The sequence below is a fragment of the Babylonia areolata genome, chromosome 19, assembly GCF_041734735.1.
Source record: "Babylonia areolata isolate BAREFJ2019XMU chromosome 19, ASM4173473v1, whole genome shotgun sequence".
Taxonomy (NCBI): domain Eukaryota; kingdom Metazoa; phylum Mollusca; class Gastropoda; order Neogastropoda; family Buccinidae; genus Babylonia; species Babylonia areolata.
In genome coordinates this window covers 21,663,264-21,685,763 of record NC_134894.1, presented here as the reverse complement: position 1 = coordinate 21,685,763, position 22,500 = coordinate 21,663,264, and the positions used below count along the sequence as shown (strand labels likewise).

At 46.5% G+C, this 22,500-nt stretch overlaps 1 protein-coding gene and 1 non-coding gene across 2 annotated transcripts in view; both read right to left on the bottom strand.

Annotated features, from left to right (window-relative positions):
• Nucleotides 1-22,500, bottom strand: part of LOC143294100 (excitatory amino acid transporter 1-like) — a 120,399-nt gene that overhangs the window by 53,423 nt on the left and 44,476 nt on the right. The gene's annotated exons all lie outside the window — the stretch shown is intronic.
• On the bottom strand, nt 19,107-19,179 carry Trnae-uuc (transfer RNA glutamic acid (anticodon UUC)). Its single transcript has one exon. It is a non-coding gene; the product is annotated as a tRNA-Glu (tRNA).

Here is a 22,500-nt window from a genome sequence, read left to right as displayed (position 1 = left end):
TGGAAAACTAAAACTATCGTTTGTAAAGCACTAAATAGCTGTGCATTGGTGGCTGAAACATCGATTTTTCAAACGCAGACTTAGTTGGTCATGGTTGCACATGTGCCGGAAAGAGCCATTTGTGTATTCAATGAAATGGACAGTGACATACCATAATATACAGCCTGTATAATCCAAATAATCTCTCGAATTTTTCTACACTTTATGCAAACACGTCTGATTTTATATAAAATGGCCCTGAACTTCTTCTTCTTCTTCTTCTTCGTCTTCTTCTTCTTCTTCTTCTTCTTCTTCTTCTTCTTCTTCTCCTCCTCCTCCTCCTCCTTCTTCTTCTTCTTCTTTTTCAATCTGTGGTACGACATAATGAAACAAGGTTTGGAATTGTTATTCAGTACGATGCCAATATAGGGCTCTTTTAATGACGCTCCATGCCCTCCTTCTAATGGCCACTCAAACAGAAGCTATTTAAACCACGACTTTCTCTCCTATAAAACCCCCCGCGCTCCGTAATGAACTCAATCTGATCGCTAATCTTGTCTCCAGTTTACTTCTTTATTTTTCGAAGAAGAAAAAAAAAAGACAACCTCTCATGAAACGATAATTTAGTAATGAAAGGTTGCTAGGATGACCTTCTACCATTATATAGGGGCATGGGCATCGTTCCTTTCCAGTAAGTTGAACACACACACGCATACACACACACACACACACACACACACACACACACACACACACACACACACACACACACACACACACACACACACACACACACACACACACACATACTGATAGAGAGAGAAAGAGGCAGACAGACAGAGAGAGACACACACAGAAAGAGAGAGAGAGGAGGGAGAGACAGAGACAGAGGCACAGAGAGAGGTTTGTAGACAGAGAAACAGAGAGAGAAACAGAAAGAGAATGTACTGTATTGCATTTTATTGTACTGTTTTGTATTGTATTAGTCTTTTTGTCACAACAGGTTTCTCTACAGTGCAGCGCTTCACACACACACACACACACACACACACACAGAGAGAGAGAGAGAGAGAGAGAGAGAGAGAGAGAGAGAGAGAGAGAGAGAGAGAGAGAGAGAGAGAGAGAGAGAGAGACACGCACACACACCTTTTTTCTGTTTGCAAGTTTATTTCTTTTACTATCAAAGTGGATTTTTCTACGTGATTTTTTCATGGACGACGTGTGTTACCGTGCTAGTTTTTATTTATCTATTTATTTATTTACTTATTTATTTATTTCATTATTTTTTTTAATTTCTTTCGTACGATAAGTGTATGCTGCATATGGGACGTTGGTTTATCGCCTCATTCGAAAGATTTACATCCCAGACCACCACTCTACTTGTTGTGGAGGAAAAAGTAAAAATACCGGTGTGTAATGTTTTTATCTTCTTTTTTTTTTCATTGAGACATCTTGCTATAGCGCATATTCTTGAAGCTCTGTGCGCTAAATGGGATTAGAACCCATGGACCCTCCGCTTCCCAGTCGGTTGCATAACCACTCAGCCGTTAAGGGGTTTACAGATAGATAGATAGATAGATAGATAGATAGATAGATGAAATGAAATGAAATTATGGTGCTTAGAGCATCGCCGACCACTAAGGCCATCTCAAGGCTATCGCCGCGTTGATAACTACTACAAGGATAAAAAAACAAACACTTAAAACGAGTCACCACTTCAAACTTTCCACTCCAAAGTTTAAAAAAAAAACCTTCCATTGTTTAAAACCTTCAAATCTGGTTAAAAATGTTCACTTCTTTTAAGAAGTCCATCAGCACCCACGGAGGGACATCACGAAACAAGGTCTTCAAAGAAACCTCCGTGTAATGTCTGTGTCTAACGTCATGCAGATCCCAACAGTCAAGGAGCACGTGTTTCACAGTGAGATAGATAGATAGATAGATAGATAGATAGATAGAGAGTGTGTGTACGCGTATGTATGTGTGTGTGTGTGTGTGTGTGTGTGTGTGTGTGTGTGTGTGTGAGTGTGTGTGTGTGTGTGTGTGTGTTACATACAAACAGACAGATAAAAAGACAGACATAGGCAGAGACAGATAGACAGTTAGACAAAGAGTGAAAAATGTTTAACTGGAGTATGAATGCAGAGTGCAAACGACCCGCTATGTTGTTGCTGTTGTTGTTTCTTTTTTGTCCACCACAATTCTTTTTCCTGTACAACAAAACCACGCAGCATCACTTCCACCACAGCCATTCATTCACACACACACTGCTGCCTGCAGACACTCCGTCTTCTGCTGTTTTCCTCCCCACTGCTTCCCAACACTCGCAGCAACAGCATGCTGGAACAACATTACATGGAACCTCACCTTCAACATGTGTGAGAAATGGGAATGCGGAAGCTACTCATCCATCCCCAACCACCACCCACACACACCACTTCCGCGAATCATCTAAAACCCTTTAACTGCTGAATTTCGGTGAAATGACATCTGTGTGGTACAAGTTTTCAACTGCATTTCCTACTCTTTGTGTACATTTCAAGGATGTAGTTGATATTTGCTGAACAAAGCTAATATAATCTTGAGGGACAGAAAGAAAAGAAGTACAAATACTGAATAGTGACTGATATCATGACCTGTAAGCTCTGTCTTCTCTCAGTGGGGTGGCAGTCCTTCACTGACAAACAAATTTGTCAGCAGCAGATAAGGGGTTAAGGGAGCTTTTGTTTTTCTTTTGCTTTGTTGTTTCCACGAGAGAAGAAGAAAGAAGAAGAAGAAGGAAGAAGAAGAAGAAGAAGAAGAAGAAGAAGAAGAAGAAAGAAGAAGAAGAAGGAAGAAGAAGAAGAAGAAGACAGATGCATAGGCGCCGCATGGGTTCACATCCCGCTTATGCATGTACACACACACACACACACACACACACACACACACACACACACACACACACACACACACACATATATATATATATATATATATATATATATATATATACGATCGCTAGTTGCGTATCGTGCGAGCACGCGTGCATACACGTGACCAAGCACATACATCATCAGAACTAAAGACTGGAGATACAGAGAGTAGAAGATTCGGGAGGAGGTGTAAAAGTTGGTAGAGGGGTGGTGACACAGGGGTTTGGGGTTGAAGAGAGAGAGAGAGAGAGAGAGAGAGAGAGAGAGAGAGAGAGAGAGAGAGAGAGAGAGAGAGAGAACGAACGAACGAACGAACGAAATTGTTTTAATGAACTTTGGCCATGGACCACAATTCAAAACCAGGGAACTGGGGGTGGGCATGGGAAGGGGTATTATAACACTTGAACAGATGACACAATATCAAAATATTCATGGACTTGACATTAATTCTACTTAATTAGGTCTGAGGGTATGTTTTCTCCTTTTGATCGCATGGAAAATAAATTTTGATACATGGAAATTTCTCTGCTTGTTGTTTGATCGGAGAAGTGAACTAAGAGACATGTTTAAACAGTCTTGAAGAAATTTTGTCCGTAAATCATTATATACAGAACAAACAAACAACAAATGGTATTCATCTTCTAGTTCACCTTGGCAAAAAGGACAATGCTTTAAAACATCATTTTCAGTGTACCTATTAACATTGTTATTTAAAGGAAGCACATTAAATCGGGCCTGAGACAACGCCACTCTGAAACAATATTCATCAGCATTTGTTATGTATTTTTCTTTTTCAAATACAACTTTGAATGATCTGTAGCATGAATATCTGTCTCTATCACTAATAGTACCCGACCATTCTTGAATGAAGATATCAACAAGTCTTTGCTTGAAAGTAATAAGAAATCCTTTCACATCACCAACACCCTGTTGCAACCACACAAAATTAAAACCTGTTGTACATAATATTTCTCTAACTTGAGAAGCCCAACACTGTTTTCCATTTAAATCTAATCCAAGCAACATCTGATAAGCCATGTAAGGCAATCTATTTTGATCCATCTGTAGTATTCTCAACCAGTACCTTATAACATTTAATAACGAGTTTATAAATAACGGATATCTACCAAGATCACCATAAACCACTTTGTTTGGTGTTTTCACTGGCACTCCCAAGAATCGCTTACATGCTAATAAATGAATTTTTTCTACATTCTCTAGTCTATTCATACCCCAAATTTCAGATCCATACAACAGAACAGGCTGTACCTTTACATCAAATATTTTGAAAAATACTGCATATGACATTTCTTTATACTTTTGAAAAGCCTTCACAAGGCTCATGGTTGCCCTTTTGCCTTTCACAACAAGATGTTCGGTCCCCTTTTTTGGACTTATCTTTGATGTGAATGTATACCCTAAATAACAGTATTCATTTACTACTTCTATTTCTTCATCTTCAAAAAACCACTTCTCATGCCTACCTAAAAATCCGCCTTTTCTGAGAGAGAGAGAGAGAGAGAGAGAGAGAGAGAGAGAGAGAGAGAGAGAGAGAGAGAGAGAGATTAAAACACAAAAAAACTCAGACGCCCGTAAGCAAGAATTGTCGAACATTAAAGAACGCCAAGCAGTTAACCATGAATAAAAGATGTCACAGACAAAGACATTTTTTTTCTATTTTCTTAAACCTTGGCGGGGGGTGGGTGGGGGTGGGTGGGGGGGAGAACAGGGGATGGAGGTGCAGGGGGGGAGGGGTGGCGGGGGGGGGGGGGGGGGGCAAGAGGTATGGGGGAGGGAGGTGTCGGTGGGCGGTGGGTGGGGGGCAAGGATGGAGAGCAAAATGGCGTCGATTGAGATCTGTGGCTGCCACTGTGTTTACTGACTGTGTTCAAATGGAAATTCCCAACTGCGAGACGCAAGCAGTTTCATGCTGAAGACACCAGCACAAAACATGACGGCATCGAACATACGTGTCTCTTCCTCCCCCTTCTATCTGTTTTGTTTGCATTTCTGTACTGTTTTTTTTGTTGTTTTTTATTTCATACATATTTTGGACAGTTATTTAGGCCTATGTTATAGTATTTAGGTGTGTTTTTTTATATTTCAGTTCTGTGGACCACAGCATCAAACATGACCGCATCAAATATTCCCGGTCGGAAGAAACCAGTCTTTCCCTCCCCTCCCCCAAACTTTTTTTTTCTTTTTTTTCACTCCATTTTTTTTGTTCAAATGTTATATATCCACAGTGTTATTTGTGTTACGCTCTCTCTCTCTCTCTCTCTCTCTCTCTCTCTCTCTCTCTCTCTCTCTCTCTCTCTCTCTCTCTCTCTCTTTTTTTTTTTTTTTTTTTATTCATCTCAATTTTGTGGACCACAGCATAAAATATGACTGCATCGAAGAATATTCCTGTTTACTGGCAGCCAGTCTCTCCCTTCCATTCTATCCTCTTTAATGTTCTTTTCTTTTATTCCATATATGGGCAGTGATGTTTACGTTATGGCCTTTGTCTTTGTTGCATCTCCATTCCCTGTAGGCTTTGCCTGTATACATGTCTACCCCTGCCCTTCACCTCCTGTCTCTCCTCATGCACTGGTGTGGTGTGGTGTGATATGATGTCTTTCGGGTCTCGTTTTCCAGCTGATCGAATGGTTTTGCAGATCTGCCTGCGTATGGATCTATCTCATTGTCTGTCTGCCTGTCTGTCTGCCTGTTTGTCTTTTATATCTCCATGTCTATTGCATACACACGCGCGTGAGCGCACCCACGCGCGCACTCACGTATGTATGCATACGTATACGTACACACGCATGCATGCACGAAAGCACACACACACACACACACACACGCGCGCGCGCGCGCACACACACACACACACACACACACACATACATACATACATACATACATACATACATACATACATACATAATCACGCAATCACACACTGAAATGCACACACACACACACACACACACACACACACACACACACACACACACACACACACACACACACACACACACACACACACACACACACACACACTGAGAGAGAGAAACGAATACTCCCACCCAGCCCCTATCCATCCACCCCTTCCACCACACACACACACCCACACACACACACACACACACACACACACACACACATTGCTTTACGACGATAAACATCTCGCCGTTCTTTAAAAGCATCGGACAACAAAAGGAAACCTCACGGGACTTGACCATCAACATTTTCCAACAAACAGCTAGCTGCAGAGAAGATGCAGGGCGGGTTTCCACTCCAACACACCCACCCCACCACCACCCCCACTATCCTCCACCCCCCTCCTCCCTCTGCCCCGTTCACCTCCCTCCCATTGCCTTCCTCTTCCCCCACCACCCGTCCACAATCCCCCCACGCCCCCCCCTACCCCTACCCCCCCACCCCCCACACACACACCGTTTATCTCATCGTCATTCTTCCTAGCGGCCAAGATCAACACTGGACATGGGGACTGGGATCAACAGAGCGGACCTTCCTGTTTGTCTTGGGGGATTCCTCTGGCCACTGGCTTCTGTCCCCCCGTCTTTCCTTTCCTTTTCTTTCTTTCTTTCTTTCTTGTATCCTGTGGTGTGACAGGAGAGTGAAAGAGGTGGTGGGGGTGGGGGTTGAGGGGGGGAGGGGTTCACTCTCTAGAGCTGTGCCAACGACAACGATCCGACAGATAAAGGGGAGACGAGCAGGAGCAGGAGCAGAGCAGAGACGATGATGGCTGGGGCTTTCACTGTTGTTGTTGTGGTGGTGGTGGTGGTGGTGACAATCATCTCCAGCGTTTGTTACTGGCAACATGAAACCCCCCACCTCCACTCCCCCCCCCCCCCCCCTGCCAACCCCCCCCCCCCCCCCCACACACACACACACACATACACAAACACCCTCCCAAATCGCCAACTCCTTCCTCACCGTCCTTCTCCTTCTGTTCTCTGCCTCCTCCCCGTCCTTTCTTCCACTCCCCTCCCCAGGTCCCCTCCCTCCCTTCCCCTGATCCCCTCTTTCCCTTCCCCTCCCCAGGTCCCCTCCCTCTCTTCCCCTGATCCCCTCCTTCCCTTCCCCTCCCCAGGTCCCCCCCCTCCCTTCCCCTGATCCCCTCTTTCCCTTCCCCTCCCCAGGTCCCCTCCCTCTCTTCCCCTGATCCCCTCCCTCCCTTCCCCTCCCCAGGTCCCCTCCCTCTCCTCCCCTGATCCTATGCTTCCCTTCCCATCCCTGTCCCTTCCCTCCTCCCTCCCTTCCTCTGGTTCCCCCCACACCCTTCCCCTCCCTACTTTCAACTGGCCATCTCCTTCCCTTCCGCTGGTCCCTTCCCTCCCTTCCCCTGGTCCCCTCCCTCCCTTCTTCTCCTTTCCTTCCCCTGGTCCCCTCCCTCACTCCCCCTGGTCCCCTCCCTCACTTCCCCTGGTCCCCTCTCTTCCTCTCCTTTCCTTCCCTGGTCCCCTCCCTCCCTTCCCTCCCTCCCTTTCCCTGGCCCCCCTCCGTCCCTTCCCTTGGTCCCCCTCCGTCCCTGCCCCTGGTCCCCTCCCTCCCTTCCCCTTGTCCCCTCCCTTCCTCTCTTTTCCTTCCCCTGGTCCCCTCCCTCCCTTCCCTCCCTCCCTTTCCCTGGTCCCCTGGCCCCCCTCCCTGCCTTTCCTTGGTCCCCCTCCCTCCATTCCCATGGTCCCCTCCCTCCCTTCCCTCCCTTCCCCTGGTCCCCCTCCCTCCCTTCCCCTCCCTTCCTCTCTTGTGACGTGTAAAGAAAAGACGTCACAGAAAAGGACGTCACAAAAAAGACGTAAGAGCAGGGAGTTGGGCCCGAGCGGCGACTGTTGAAGAACGAAGCATGGTGTCAGAAGTGGGATACACAGACAAGAAAATTGAAGATCAGCCATGGAGGATGAACACGAAGAGGAGCAAAACGCCGACGTGCAAACATTCCTCTACCCTCTAAACTTGATGTAAAGGGAGGAAACCTGCAGAGTAACTGGAGAAAATTCAAAGAGGCTTTTGGACTTTTGTCTTACGAAGAAAGACTGAAATTCCTAAAATTACCCTCAATGAAAGCAAGACGAAAAAGAGGAGACTTGATTCAAGCCTATAAGATCTGTAATGGTATAGACGATATTAAAAAAGGTCACTTCTTTGATTCACCGCCAGATACTAATATGGAAACAAGAAACAGTGTTGGTAAAATTTATAAACAGAGACATAACAATAACACAAGGAAATTTGCTTTCAGTTATAGGGTAACTAACGACTGGAACAAACTAACCACCAACATCAAGTATGCTTCCAATACCAACAACTTCAAGAACCTTATCGATAATCACAAAATTTTAAAAGACATCTGGTTTGATTTTGATGGTCCAAGATAATTGTAACTGGGTCTACTTAGACTGAGACAAGACTGATAACGACATAGCACAAAGAAGGCCGTGAGGCCTTGTGGTAATCATAAATGAGACGGGGCGTAAAAAGCCTTGAGGCTACGATGATCAACATCAGCCCCTAATCTGATCCTGAACCTGAACCTGAACCTGGACAGCTATGAAATTGTCACAAATCAGACGGAGGAAGATCCGACGTACAGGACAGCAGTGTTTCTGTCAGGTATTGGCCTTGATGCTTTGGACATTTACGAAGGTTTGTCATTCGCAAATGATGCGGAAAGAAATAATTTGGACATTGTTCTCGAGAAATTGGAAGAATACTGTGTGGGCTCTACAAACGAGACTTACGAAGCATTCAAGTTCAACTGCCGACACCAGGCAGCAGGAGAGTCCATTGAAGAATATGTGGCAGACCTGAGAAGACTGATCAAGACCTGCAACTACAGCCCACTAGAAGGTAGACTGCTGAGAGACCAGATCATGCTGGGTGTACATGATGAAACTTTGAGATCAAAACTCCTGGAAGTCCGGCAACTGACGTTGACAGGATGCATTGATATGTGCAGAGCACACGAAACAAGTCAGCAACAAACGATGCAGATGAAGAGGACGACACAGGATGCACAGGAAGTCCAAGCTTTTCGACAAAAGAAATCAGTAAAGCCTTACATGAAAGGAAACAGACTAGAGACTGGAATGAAATGTGGATATTGTGGTGGAAGGCACCCAAGAGCAAAAGAAAAATGTCCAGCTTTTGGGAAGAGATGCAAAGCTTGTGAAGCAAACAACCACTTTGCTTCATGCTGCAAAACGCCAAAACATTTCCAGAAGAAGACACAAATACGGCACTTTGTAGGAGGCAGACACAGAAAGTGAGGATGAAATTCTCAAGATTGATAACAACACAAGCAGAAAGGAGAGAAACATACGGGCAAGAATGCTGATCAATGGAATGCCATTAAGATTTCTTCTTGACATAGGAGCAACAACAAACGTTATGTCTGAGAGCCTGTACAGAGAAGTCACGGGAGATGAACGATGTTCTAACCTGCAAGACACAAAGAAAAAACTGGTGATGTTCAACGGAACCGAAATGAAGCCTGTTGGTGAGATAGTACTTCGAGTGAAGAACCCCAAGAACGGAAAGAAGTACAAGGTGAACTTTGTGATCACAGAAACAGACTGTAAACCGGTACTGGGACTGAAAGCAGTACAGGGCATGCAGCTGCTGACGATCAATGAAGAGAACATCGCAACAATAGCAGCAGAACAGAAATTACAGAAAACACAGGCAGCAAGTGCAGAGGACATAATTAAAACATACACAGACGTCTTTGAAGGAGAAGGAAAGCTGGTAGGAAAACTACACCTTGAAACTGAAGACTACCTCACGCGCTGTTCTTACGCAGCTCTGGATTCCTGAGTGACTTGCATGGGGTTTCTCCAGGATGTCGGCTCTTTCTGTTTCTGGAACCACCACTCTGTGGTTTTTGAAGACAAGACCATTCTGGACAGAAAGTTCTTCCCTGATCTTGTAGTTGCTGTGAAAGTTGCCGTTTTCCCTCTGGCCAGCTTGTAGGATGACAGCTTTGAGAGTTCTCATGGTTGCGTCTTCTTCGGTTGCTTGCTGCAGACTGGTGAGTCTCTGTTGGCTAATGGCCAGTTCTTGGCATGAATCTGTGTTCTCCAGTTCTGTGTAGAATATTGCTTCTTTGTGGGTGACTTGCTGTTCTGCCTTCCCACTGACTGCTCTGCTGAGGGTGTCAGCCAGGTACATTTCAGCTCCACGCTTGTATACTACCGTGTACCTGAACTTCCCGAGTTCGGAGTAGCATCCTTTGGATCCTCTTTGGTGCTGAGAGTAGGCTTTTCTCGTGAATCGTTTCTAGTGGTTTGTGGTCTGTTTCAACCAGGATGTCTCTTCCATAGACATATCTCTCAAATCTTTCCAGACCAAAGAGTATTGACAACATCTCCTTCTCGATGTGGGCATAGCTCTTCTCTGTCTCGGTCAGTGCTCGTGATGCGTACTGGACAGGTTGACCATCCTGCATGAGACACGCTCCTAGTCCACACTGTGAAGCATCACATTGAAGTGTAGTTGTGCACTTTCCTGAACAGTCAAAGTAGCGAAGTACAGGCGGCTCAGAAATAATTTTCTTCACTTTCTTCAGGGCTTCTCCATGGACATCCTTATCCCATCTGAAGTGGACGTCCTTCTTCACCAGTTCTCTGAGTGGTGCTGCTGCTTCGGATAGATTTGGCGCGAACTTCTGAAGGTAGCCAACCACGCCAAGTAGTCTTTGTACTGCTGCTTTGTCTTCTGGGACTGGGAGTTGTTGAACTGCATCCAGTTTCTTTGGATCGGCTTTTAAACCTTCTCTTGAGAAGATATGTCCCAGGTATGAAATTTCTTTTTGCTTCAGCTCGATTTTTTCCTTGTTGAGCTTCAGTCCAGTATCTCGGCATCGTTGTAGGAAGAGGTTCAAGTTGACATCATGGTCTTTCCCTCCTGTTTCATCTGTTGCCCCTTTGCCAAAGATGAAAATGTCGTCATGGACCACCACCACGCCTGGCAGTCCTGCCAGAGCTGAGTCCATCCTCCTCTGGAATTCTTCTCGGGCAGGTGAAAGTGGTCACAGTGGATCACTACTCAGATTTCTTCGAGCTTGATCGCCTGCAAACAAGAGAATCCAAGGAAGTCATCACCTGCTTGAAGAGACTCATAGCAAGACATGAAATTCCAGAATGTGCATGAAGAAGGCAGAACACAACCATCAAGATCCATACCTAGCTCTGTTGGAGTTTCGAAACATCCCCACAAAGACTATGAACAGTTCGCCTGCTCAAAGACTTTTCAGCAGAAGAACAAGAACTCAGGTTTCAACTTCAAAGAAACTACTCAAACCTGCAGTTGTATCAGTCGAGAAAGAGCTTGAAAAAAGAAAGCTGAAACAAGCACACTATTACAACAAAAGCGCAGTGGAACTGATTGAATTAATTCCGGGACATATATAGTGAAGTTCCAGCCTCCAGGATCTAAAAAGTGGATCAGCGCCAAAGTAGACCGTCAAGTGAACATCCGGTCATAAATTATCCGTACAGAGGATGGACGTCAGTACCGAAGGGACCGTCGACAGCTACGGGACACACCAGAAATGCAGTCAAGACCGATGGATTGGGAAAACAGATTTCCGAGCAGCAACAGGCACAACCATCCGAGCACGGTGGTGCTTCAGACCAACCAACAGTCAGCCACCAACCAGTCTGAGACAATCAGCAGCACCAAGGATCCAGAAATAACCGCAAAACTAACTAACTCAGACAGAACAACCCACCAAACCAGTTAGTCCTTACCGAACAAGGTCTGGCAGACAAAGCAACAAGCCAGATTTCCTGAAGTATGAATCGAAATGAACACTGGTTTGTTTTATTTGCTTTCCTAAAGAAAGGGAGATGTGACGTGTAAAGAATGTGACGTGTAAAGAAAAGACGTCACAGAAAAGACGTCACAGAAAAGACGTAAGAGCAGGGAGTCGGGCCCGAGCGGCGACTGTTGAAGAACGAAACATCTCTTTTCCTTCCCCTGGTTCCCCTCCCTCCCTTCCCTCCCTCCCCTTCTGGTCCCCCTCCCTCCCTTCCCCTGGTCCCCTCCCTCCCTTCCCCTCCCTCCCTTCCTCTCCTTTCCTCCCCCTGGTCCCCTCCATCCCTCCCTTCCCTCCCTCCCTTCTCCTGGTCCCCTCCCTCCCTTTCTGGTCCCCCTCCCTCCCTTCCCCTGGTCCCCTCCCTCCCTTCCCCTCCCTCCCTTCCTCTCCTTTCCTCCCCCTGGTCCCCTCCATCCCTCCCTTCCCTCCCTCCCTTCTCCTGGTCCCCTCCCTCCCTTTCTGGTCCCCCTCCCTCCCTTCCCCTGGTCCCCTCCCTCCCTTCCCCTCCCTCCCTTCCTCTCCTTTCCTCCCCCTGGTCCCCTCCATCCCTCCCTTCCCTCCCTCCCTTCTCCTGGTCCCCTCCCTCCCTTTCTGGTCCCCCTCCCTCCCTTCCCCTGGTCCCCTCCCTCCCTTCCTCTCCTTTCCTTCCCCTGGTCCCCTCCATCCCTTCCCCTCCCTCCCTTCCTTCACTCCCTTCACCTGCCCCATCCCTTGCATCCCTCTCTTCAACTGTGTCCCCTTCCTTCCTTCCCTCCCTTCCTATGGTCCTCTCATTCCCTTCCTCTGACCCCTCTCCCCCCCCCCCACCCCCCTTAACTCCCCTCCCCAGGTTCCCTCACTCCATTTCCTTGGCCCCTTATTACCCTTCCCCTGCCGCATATCGCCTCTTCTTTCGTCCTCCACCTCCCGGTCACCGTAAGCAGCAGGGAGACAGTCAAGCCATTGGGAAGGAAGCTGTGGCTTGCCAGGAGGGAGTTCCTCTTGTATACACGGAAATGGCTGCTTTGTTGTGAATGTGCAGCGCCTGTTTGAACTTGTTGATTCTCCATGATCTCAGGGGTGTGTGTGTGTGTGTGTGTGTGTGTGGAGGGGGTGGATGGGGGAGTTGGGGGGGTGGTGTTGGGGATTTAGACGATGAAGACTGCCCGGGGAAGGATTTTGGCGGCTGGCGGTGGTTGGTGGTGTTTTGTTTGGAAGAAAATATGCGTTAAAAATAACCAAGATGGTTTGGTGGAAAAGTAGAAAGAAAAAAAGAAAAGAGAAAGAAAAACAACAGCCTAAAAGAGATGCTGTCATTGGCTATGGTGTCAGCATCATGGATTAATGTTCAGGTTCAAGAACGGGCAAGTCAAGCGGGAGTTCTTTTCTTATTATACATTGTGTGTGCTTTTCTTGTGAAATATTATAGGAAACTTATACACTTACACCCCCATCCCCCACCCAACTCCCCCACACAAGGCATACTCTTGAAAAAAAAAGACTGAACGAGCTAATGAACGGCCCTTCTTGTTTTTCACGTGACTACCCTCCACCCACTTCACACGAAAAGAATTCAGAATGGCTGGCAACGGAAAATGACCCGATTTCAGATCTGAAACATTCGATGTTGGCACCAGATTCGTACTCATCGTCGTTTTAGAAAGCTTGCATCAGCAGATGGAAGCGTCGTGTAACGGGTGTGGTAACGGCAGATGATGGCAGACAGAGGTATGGTCTCATGGCCTGACCAGTGCGCTGGGTTTATGCGTGTGTCACGCACTTGACCTTTATGACAGATGTGGTGTGTGGTTTACAGAATAATCCGCACGCCTTGGAAAGCTTTGCGTCAGCAGATAGATGCGTCGTATAACGGGCTTGACAATGACAATGGCAGAGATACTTTAACCCAGGGACACCTACCTTAAATCGAAAAAAAAGATACTTAGGCATCAGACTGATACTGGAATCGTGAGTGAGAGTGCGCACGCCTTGACACCTACTTGAAACTGAAACAGAGATGTGGGCATCAAGACTGGTGGTGGAATCGTGAGTGTTGTGAGTTAAGATGTCCGCTGACGGCGATTTCTTTATCCACGATGACCGGGTGATGAATGTCATCGTCACCATCATCATCATCAGCATTCTGTTATCCTCTAACACCACCAGCCCTTGCTTCCTTAGTGTCTTTGTCCGTATGTGTTTCACAGATGTCCTGTGGGAACTGTGTGTTCCCTCAATGGTCTATCCGCAGCTATAGTACTTTTCATTGACTGGCGTTCATTCTCCGAAAGGTCTCAACTGCTGAGATATTCTGCACAGCTTTGCCTGGAAAGAGGTCCAGTGGAGTGAAGAGTAAAACTGTCAGTGCATATTTTGGCATTCGAACCCATGGACACTCGCTACTTCGTCGTGGCGCATAACCACTGTGCCGAGGTATTACCGCACACAGAGAGAGACAGAGACAGAGAGAGAGAGAACTAAACATCCATGACTCAGAATTTAAAACTTTACGACGACAAGGTTTCATATTTTTTTAGGCTTGCCTATTATTCCAGTCTGTCTTACTTATTCAACCTTACTACATGAAGGAAGAGAGGAAATTAAGAGAGAGAAAAAACAACAACACATCAACAAAACAAACCGCGCACAAGAAGAATGCATGATGACAGCAGACAGACACACACACATAGACACACACACAGACACACACAGACATACAGAGAGAGAGAGAGAGAGACTGGGCCAAGAGGAATTACCACAGAGAGAGAGAGAGAGAGAGAGAGAGAGAGAGAGAGGGACTGGGCCAAGAGGAATTACCACAGAGAGAGAGAGAGAGAGAGAGAGAGAGAGAGAGAGAGGATTCCTGACATATAAAAGTGGAAAAGCAATAGAGCTATGCTTTATGCATTATTCATCCAGTTACCCCAGTGTATGCTGATACCAGGCTGCAAGCTTCTTTCCATTCTATCTCTGTCTTTGTCTCTCTCTCTCTCTCTCTCTCTCTCTCTCTGTTCCCCCCACCCCCCTCTCTCTCTCTCTTCTCTCTGTCTCTCTCTCTGTGCGTTTCCGTCTCAGTCTCTGTCTGTCTCTATCTCTGTCTTTTTTGTCTGTATCACTCTCCCTCCCTCCCTCACTCCTTCTTTCCCTCTCTCTCACTATCCTCTTGAAATAAATCGTTTCTCTCCCTTTTCCATGTTTTTGTTCTTATTCTTCTACACCCCCACCCCCCGCCCCTCTCTCTCTCTCTCGTTTCGAATTCGAGAAGGGAACGTAAGGAAAGCTGTTGAATTATTCAACCTATCCCAAGATTCCAAAAGCGAACAGGAAAAGTGGGCCCACCTGCCCCCACCCCTCGTCCCCCCACATCTATTTTTCTCTCTGTTCAGAGGACCCAGCAAAGTCTTGCGTCTGGACATTATGGACACCAAACCAGCATGTGTTCTCTGTGTATGTGTGTGCGTGTGTTGGGGGGGTTTGTGTGTTTTTTTTTTGTTTGTTTGTTTTTGTTTTGTGTGCGTGTGTTTGCACTTCTTCTTCATTTTAACGTCTTTCCACTTGAAGTGATATGTGTTTGCACTCGAGCGCGCGCATACGCATGTGTGTACCGCTGTTTACACTTAAGATTCCGCGGTTAACACACACACACACACACACACACACACACACACACACACAGTTATGGGGGAAGGGTGTGGGGCGAGCCGAGGGGGAGGCGAGGGGGTTCTCGGTATAATTTGCCAGGGGCAACCCGTTTGTAGCCGCAACTTCTTTTTCGTGCGCTTAGTGTATGTTGCACTCGAGACCCAAATGACTAGCGCCCAGACCACAACTCAAGGTCTAATGGAGCGTGTGGAAAAAAAAGAATCACGGTTCGTATAGGGTGCTCGAACCTTGCTGGACACTCGTTGCATTCCCACTGGGCCACTCCTCCACTCTTTCCTTTCCTTCTTCCTCAGCCCTGAAGGGGTCTGGCCAAGGTCTCGATCCCCCGCTGAACGACACAGGGGGTCCGGTAATTGACAACAGGGACTGCATCCGCTCCGTGTATGTGTGTGTGTGGGGAGGGGGGGCGGGGGGGGGGGCGGGGGGTGACGGGTATGGGGGGTACCCCACCCCCCTCGTCCCTCCTACCTCCTCAAGCTGATTCAGTCACTGATAATTCAATAGTGTGGTCAACAGAGCCTGTAGGAGCTGGGTCCTCCCGCGAGTTAAATCACAACTGGCACTGATGAACACCCCAGTGAAATGAGACAGGGTCGTGGTGCAGGCGGTTTTTTTTGGGTTTTTTTCTGGTGTGTGTGGGGCTTGGGGGGTGTGGGGGGAGGGGAGTGGGGGGTGTCTCCTGGCGACTTGCCACTGGTAGCTGGTGTCCCTTTTTTTTTCTAACTGGTGCTGACGCTGAGATCACATTTCTTTTTTTTTCTTTTTTCTTTTTTTTATACAGTGAGGACATAAACTGGTCTGAATAAGGCAGAGTCAGTTTCAGTTTCATCCAGGTGTTAATTAAAGCGTGCGGACTGATCCATATACGCTACACACCACATCTGCCTAGAGAGAGAGAGAGAGAGAGAGAGAGAGAGAGAAAGCAGATGCCGACCTACACAAAAATCAAGATACGAGATAAGATACAACGTTAATTCAATCCAACATGCTGCTCAGACCGTCCCTACAGAATCACACAGAAAGCGTCCATTATTCTTTGTGCTGCCTGAAATTCAGCTGCCACCCAGCACGATAGAGATACATTTGTTCTCTCGCCTCGAATATGGAATAGACAATGACATAGAAATATATCTAGAAATGAAGAGGAGACCACTCATCCCCATTACCCCGCCCCCGCGTCCCTCCACCCCAGGTTAAAAAGAAAAGTGGATGTATTTGCATTTGTATTTGTACTTTTTTTTATCACAACATATTTCTCTGAGTGAATTTCGGGCTGCTCTCCCCAGAGAGAGCGCGTCGCTACACTACAGCGCCCCCCCCCCCCCCCTCCCCTCCCCCCCTTTTTTTTTCCTGCGTGCAGTTTTATTTGTTATTCCTATCGAAGTGGATTTTTCTACAGAATTTTGCCAGGAACAAACCTTTTGGTTCTTTTATGTGCGCTAAGTACATGCTGCACACGGGACCTCGGTTTATCGTTTCTTCCGAATGACTAGCGTCCAGATCACCACTCACGGTCTAGTGGAGGGGGAGAAAATAGCGGCGGCTGAACCGTGATTCGAACCAGTGCGCTCAGTTTCTCTCGCTTCCTAAGTGGACGCGTCACATGTAGGACTGATGCATAAAAACAACGAACGACACCACCGCAACACTTAGCAGCAACAACACCAACAACAGTAGTGGAGGCGACGGCAATGACAAAAGGTATCTTTTTTCTGAATATTATTACATTTCCATTTATGTTTTCGCATAGACCTTGATCTGACAGCGCGTACAAATCAAATCTAACGAATTTCAACTGATCTACTTTGAAGCCGACGAGGTCAGGCAGACAGAGTGACACCATACAAAGAAAGACAGACGAGCACATACTCTCGAGAGAAGGAAAGGAAGAGGAGGAAAGAGAAGCAGAAAACAACCGACACACGGACACAGACACACGCACAGACAGACACACAGATGGAGACAGACAGACACAGACACACAGACACAGACAGACAGACAGACAGACAGACACACACACACACACACACACACACACACACACACACACACACACACAGGTCCATAGGCACGGGATGGAGGCAAAACAGAGCAGGAAGAATGAGAGGGAGATAGATACAGAGAGAGAGAGAGAGAGAGAGAGAGAGAGAGAGAGAGAGAGAGAGAGAGAGAGAGAGCACAGGGGGAGACAATGCGGACAAAGCCGTATAATCTGATTACTGAAATCACATCACGGCTGTTCTCTCCCCTGACACCTGTGTGTGTGTGTGTGTGTGTGTGTGTGTGTGTGTGTGTGTGTGTGTGTGTGTGTGTGCGCGCGCGCGCGCGCGCGCGTGTGTGTGTGTCGCTGTTTGTCTCTCAATCTCTGTCTCTGTCCCTGTCTATGTCTCTGTCTCGCTCTGTTTATGTCTCTGTCTGTCTCTCTGTCTCTGTCTCTTTCCCCTCCACCTCCCCCCCCCCCCTCTCTCTCTCTCTCTCTCCATATCTGAGTGATGTAGCTATGTGCGTGTCGCATATATGAGCACGCGCTCTCGCCATTGCGTGTGAGGTGGATGGGGGTGGGGATAGTGGCTCGTGGGGAATGATGGAGAGGTGGCTGGGGCGGGGAAATACTTGTGAGTCGATCTCTGTTCCCTCCTATGTGTACAGATCCTCTCTCAGCTTGTGCAGTACACAAAGAAACGACAATCTTGGTCAATTCCGACACCACTTCTTCCAATGCATTTTCCTTCAACTGTGCAAAGTAACTAGTCTTTCTTCCAATTGCTCTTCTCCTCTAGATGAGGCCGTTTCATGATGATAAAGATATTGATAATAATGAATGTATTTATTCACAGCAGATTTTTGTGTAGATACAAATGAAAACGCTTCCATTCGCATGTACGCATATCTCTTATTCTGAGGTGATAAAAGACAAAACATAAAATTGTGTAAAAACAGAAAGCCAGAGAGAATACAGACCGGAAATAAGGAACAGCAACAACAACAATAATGCCAACAACAGCAACAACAACAACAACAACAAAATGTATCTTACAGCGCTAAATCTTGTGCAGAGACAAATCAAAGCGCATTCACACAAGTCTTTCACACGCATGCACAACACAGATTCATAGGGAGGAAGACCAAAACCTAAAGATACATGTAAACCGAAAGCTGGAGTAACAGTAGACGGCAAAGAGAGAGAATATTAACATGAATGAACATGAATGTTCATTCAGAATAAGTCCTTGGCCTCATACTGAAGGGGCTAATACCAAAGAACATTATACATAAATTATTCTCTCTAACTAACAAAGGTAACAGTTATCATACATAAAGCTCTACAAACGAATATTAAGAGACTGCAGTGCGTAGGCTCTTGCTTGCTTCATAAATATACATACCTAAATTAAAAAGACCTGTGGCAAAGAGAGAGAGAGAGGAGGGGGGGTGGGAGCTGAGAGAGAGGAGGAGGAGGGGGATGGGAGCTGTTTTAGAAAGAGAAACGTTTCAAGGCCAGGCTTGAAAGAGCTGAGTGCAGAAGTTAAACGAAGCGAAAGATGGGGGCTCATTCCAAGTATGAGGCTCAGAGACGGAGAACGAGCGGGACTGATCACAGGATCAACGTCTGGCTCGACCACCAACAGGTTCAACTGGCAAAGATCTTCTGCGTGCGCATGCACACGAAGAGGGTTCTGGAACTAGCATGTCCGCACATATGTTGACCTGGGAGATCGGAAAAATCTCCACCCTTTACCAGGCAACGCTACCGGGATTCGAACCCGGGACCCCCAGATTGAAAGTCTAACGCTTTAACCACTCAGCTATTGTATCCGTCAATAGAACGTTAGTTGGGACAGCAGTTGCGTCGTGTGCTGTTCTGGTGGTCATCGTCGGACACGACTGCCTATCATACTTTTTACTCTTGCTTTGTTTCTTCTTTTTTTTTACGTCTCAGTCTGCGCAGCAATCAAACACTATTACGTCATTCGATTCCGGTCGTTAACGTACCGAAAACAACAACCAAAACAAAATCTACCCGACATGAACACCCCTCCACCTACCCCCGGCCTCCCCCCAACCCCCCCCCCCTCCCCCCTCCCATCCCACCACAATGTGAGTATGGTAGGTTCTCTTTCTCTTTAAGTGAGAGGAGATATAAGTCTTACTCTGCAACAACTTTGGAAGTAGTAGTAGTAGTAATAGTAGTATCAGAATGACGAGGGGGAGGAACAAGAAGGAGGAGGAGGATCTAGAAGAAAAGGTGGTGGTCGTCGTTAGTGGTGGATTTGTATTGGTGGTGTTGGAATGAAGATGGCAACAGAAACACAAACAGGAACACCACAGTCAAACACAGAGACAGAAACACAGACTCTCTCTCTCTCTCTCTCTCTCTCTCTCTCTCTCTCTCTCACACACACACACACACACACACACACACACACACATACACACAGACAAACAAAGAGAAGAAAGGAAGGAAGGGGGGAAGGAAGGAAGGGAGGACAGGAAGAGGAGAAAAGAAGGGAAAAAAAAGGGAGCGGCGGAACACTACAGTCAAACACAGAGACAGAAACACAGACTCTCTCTCTCTCTCTCTCTCTCTCTCTCTCTCTCACTCACACACACACACACACACACACACACACACACACACAGACAAACAAAGAGAAGAAAGGAAGGAAGGGGGGAAGGAAGGAAGGGAGGACAGGAAGAGGAGAAAAGAAGGGAAAAAAAGGGAGCGGCGGAAAAGTGTGAAGCCCCAACTGGTGTTGCTGACAGGCCGGACAAGAGCTGCTCCAAAGGAGAGGATTAGGGCGACGTCAGTGAGGGATGAGGGGATGAGGTGGGGGGATCAGCCTGTTCAGACAACACAGACAATCTCTTCCTCTTGTGTTCCTAGCCCTTGGTCACGTGACGGGATGCTTCATCACCATTTCCACCACCACCACACATCATCCCAGCCACTACCACCACCACCACGACTACTACAACCACCACTGCTACCACCACTTTACATCCACACCCAACCATCTCCACTGTCTTTACCATACCACTTCCATCTCCAAAGGTTCTTGTGCCGCTGCAATCAGTATTATAGCACTTGCCTATTCGCCACTGCTGCTATTGCTGCTGATGTGGTAACGGCGGCAATGACGTGATGACGCTTACTATAATAAGTGTTGTTGATCACGTTGTTATTGTTGTTGTGGTTGCTGCTGCTGTTGTTATTATTGAGCTTCTTCTTGTTCTTGTTCTTCTTCTTCATTATTGTTTCTATTGTTGTCATTTTTTTTTTTTTTTTTTTTAGCTTGCAGGTTTAAGCTTGCAGGTTAACAGATGCCCAATTTTTCAGAATTAGACATTCCATTTCTTCCTCTCTACGCAATCATTTTAGCGGGAACTTGGGGGTAAATTAAAGTCTTTTTAAGGTCTCCAACCATTTCTCCTCCTCCCAGCTCTACCTCCACCAAGATCCCCTGAAGACATTGCTGGTCACATCCAGTGAAAACAGGGGGTGCTCAAGGCGAAGTGCAGGACTGGCACTGGCAGGAACTGAGGCCATGGACCAGTGTTGATGAGAGCGATGAGTGGGGTGTTGATGACGATGATGGTGATGATGATGACGATGATGATGATCTTCTTCTTCTTCTGCTCCTCCTGCTCTTCCTCCTCCTTTTATTTTCTTCCTCCTTCTTCTCCATCTTCTTCTTCTGCTGCTTCCTCTTCTTCACTTAATTGTTTTTGCTATTGTTGTTGTTGTTTGTTTGTTCCCTTTAAATTTTACTTGCATGTTCCTGACAGCTCATTACTAACAGATGCCCAGTTTTTACAAAGATTTAGGCAATGTGTTTCTTTCTTTCCCCGTAGTTATTTAAGCGGGGTCTGTGGAGGGGAAAGCATTAAAGGTATCTCATCCTTTGTTACCTCCCTTCCTGCTCTCACTCCACCTAGATACCCTGCAGGTATTGCTGATCACATCCAGTTGAAGAAAGTGGTGCTCAAGGCGAACAGCGCACGACTGGCATTGGCAGAAACTGAGGACATGGGCAGCACAGATAGCGCAGAGGTCTGAATCGGGATGAGAACAATCCCTTGTGTTGCATTCGTTGAATGACACAGGAATCGAATGACGAGCGCCCAATGGTAGCTGTTAGTCGGTTTAAGACAGGTACACAGCCTCCTGTCGTGCAAAATGACTCCGTGTTTGTAAATTGCTTTGAGCTTGGTCTCTAACCGAGGTTAGACCGTATATGAGTATCCATATCATCAAGTAAACCGAGTACATTCGAATTTCGATGAGAGTTTCAGTTTCAAAGACGTTTCAAAGCGCGCAGACTGATTCACAACGTGTATAAGAACGAGACTCACACACTCTGAACAGGGTGAATCATCTCGAACAACCCGACAGTCACCGAATCAATACCACAAGCCCTGAACAACTTGATGTTTAGGACGCTGAGTCGACAGGTCCTTAGTCTCCACGTTTATGAAGACACACTTCTTACTGTTCACTTGTGCTTTTCCCTCATAGACATTGAGCGTGATAGGATTCTAAACACAAAATCAACACCAATCAGCACTCTAAAAAGAGTTGTCAGCACTGGCAATGGTACGTAGTCATAGCTGAATATTGTTTCGGAATTTTTTGTCATTGTCACCCCGAGCAATGTTCACATGAGAATAACAGCAACGTGGAAAAGTAACAAACAAAACGAATAAAACTGTTTGATCCAAATCGTAAATCAGCATGAATGCTCTTACTGTTGTTGTTGTTGTTTATTTATGTGTTTGTTTTGCGAGCCCATAAAAATATTATAGGAAAACTTTCACTCTCCATCTCGACAAACTGTAGATGAATTAGTGTTGGATGGAAGAAAACAAAATTGAGACCTTCTCCCCATACACTGCCCACTCCTGACAAACAACAGTGTGACGTGCCCGTCCTTCCGGCCAGCCATGGAGGGGAGATAACCGATGTGAACAGTGACAGTGATTAATGTTCCTGGCTGTTGCGAGGCAAATCATGACCAGAAAAGTTTCGTTTCTGTTCCAAGTTCCAAGTGTCGTAGCGCACGGACTGATCTATATACCCTACATCACAGGAGGTGTCAAAGCGTGCGGAATGATCCATATACGCTGCACCATATCTGA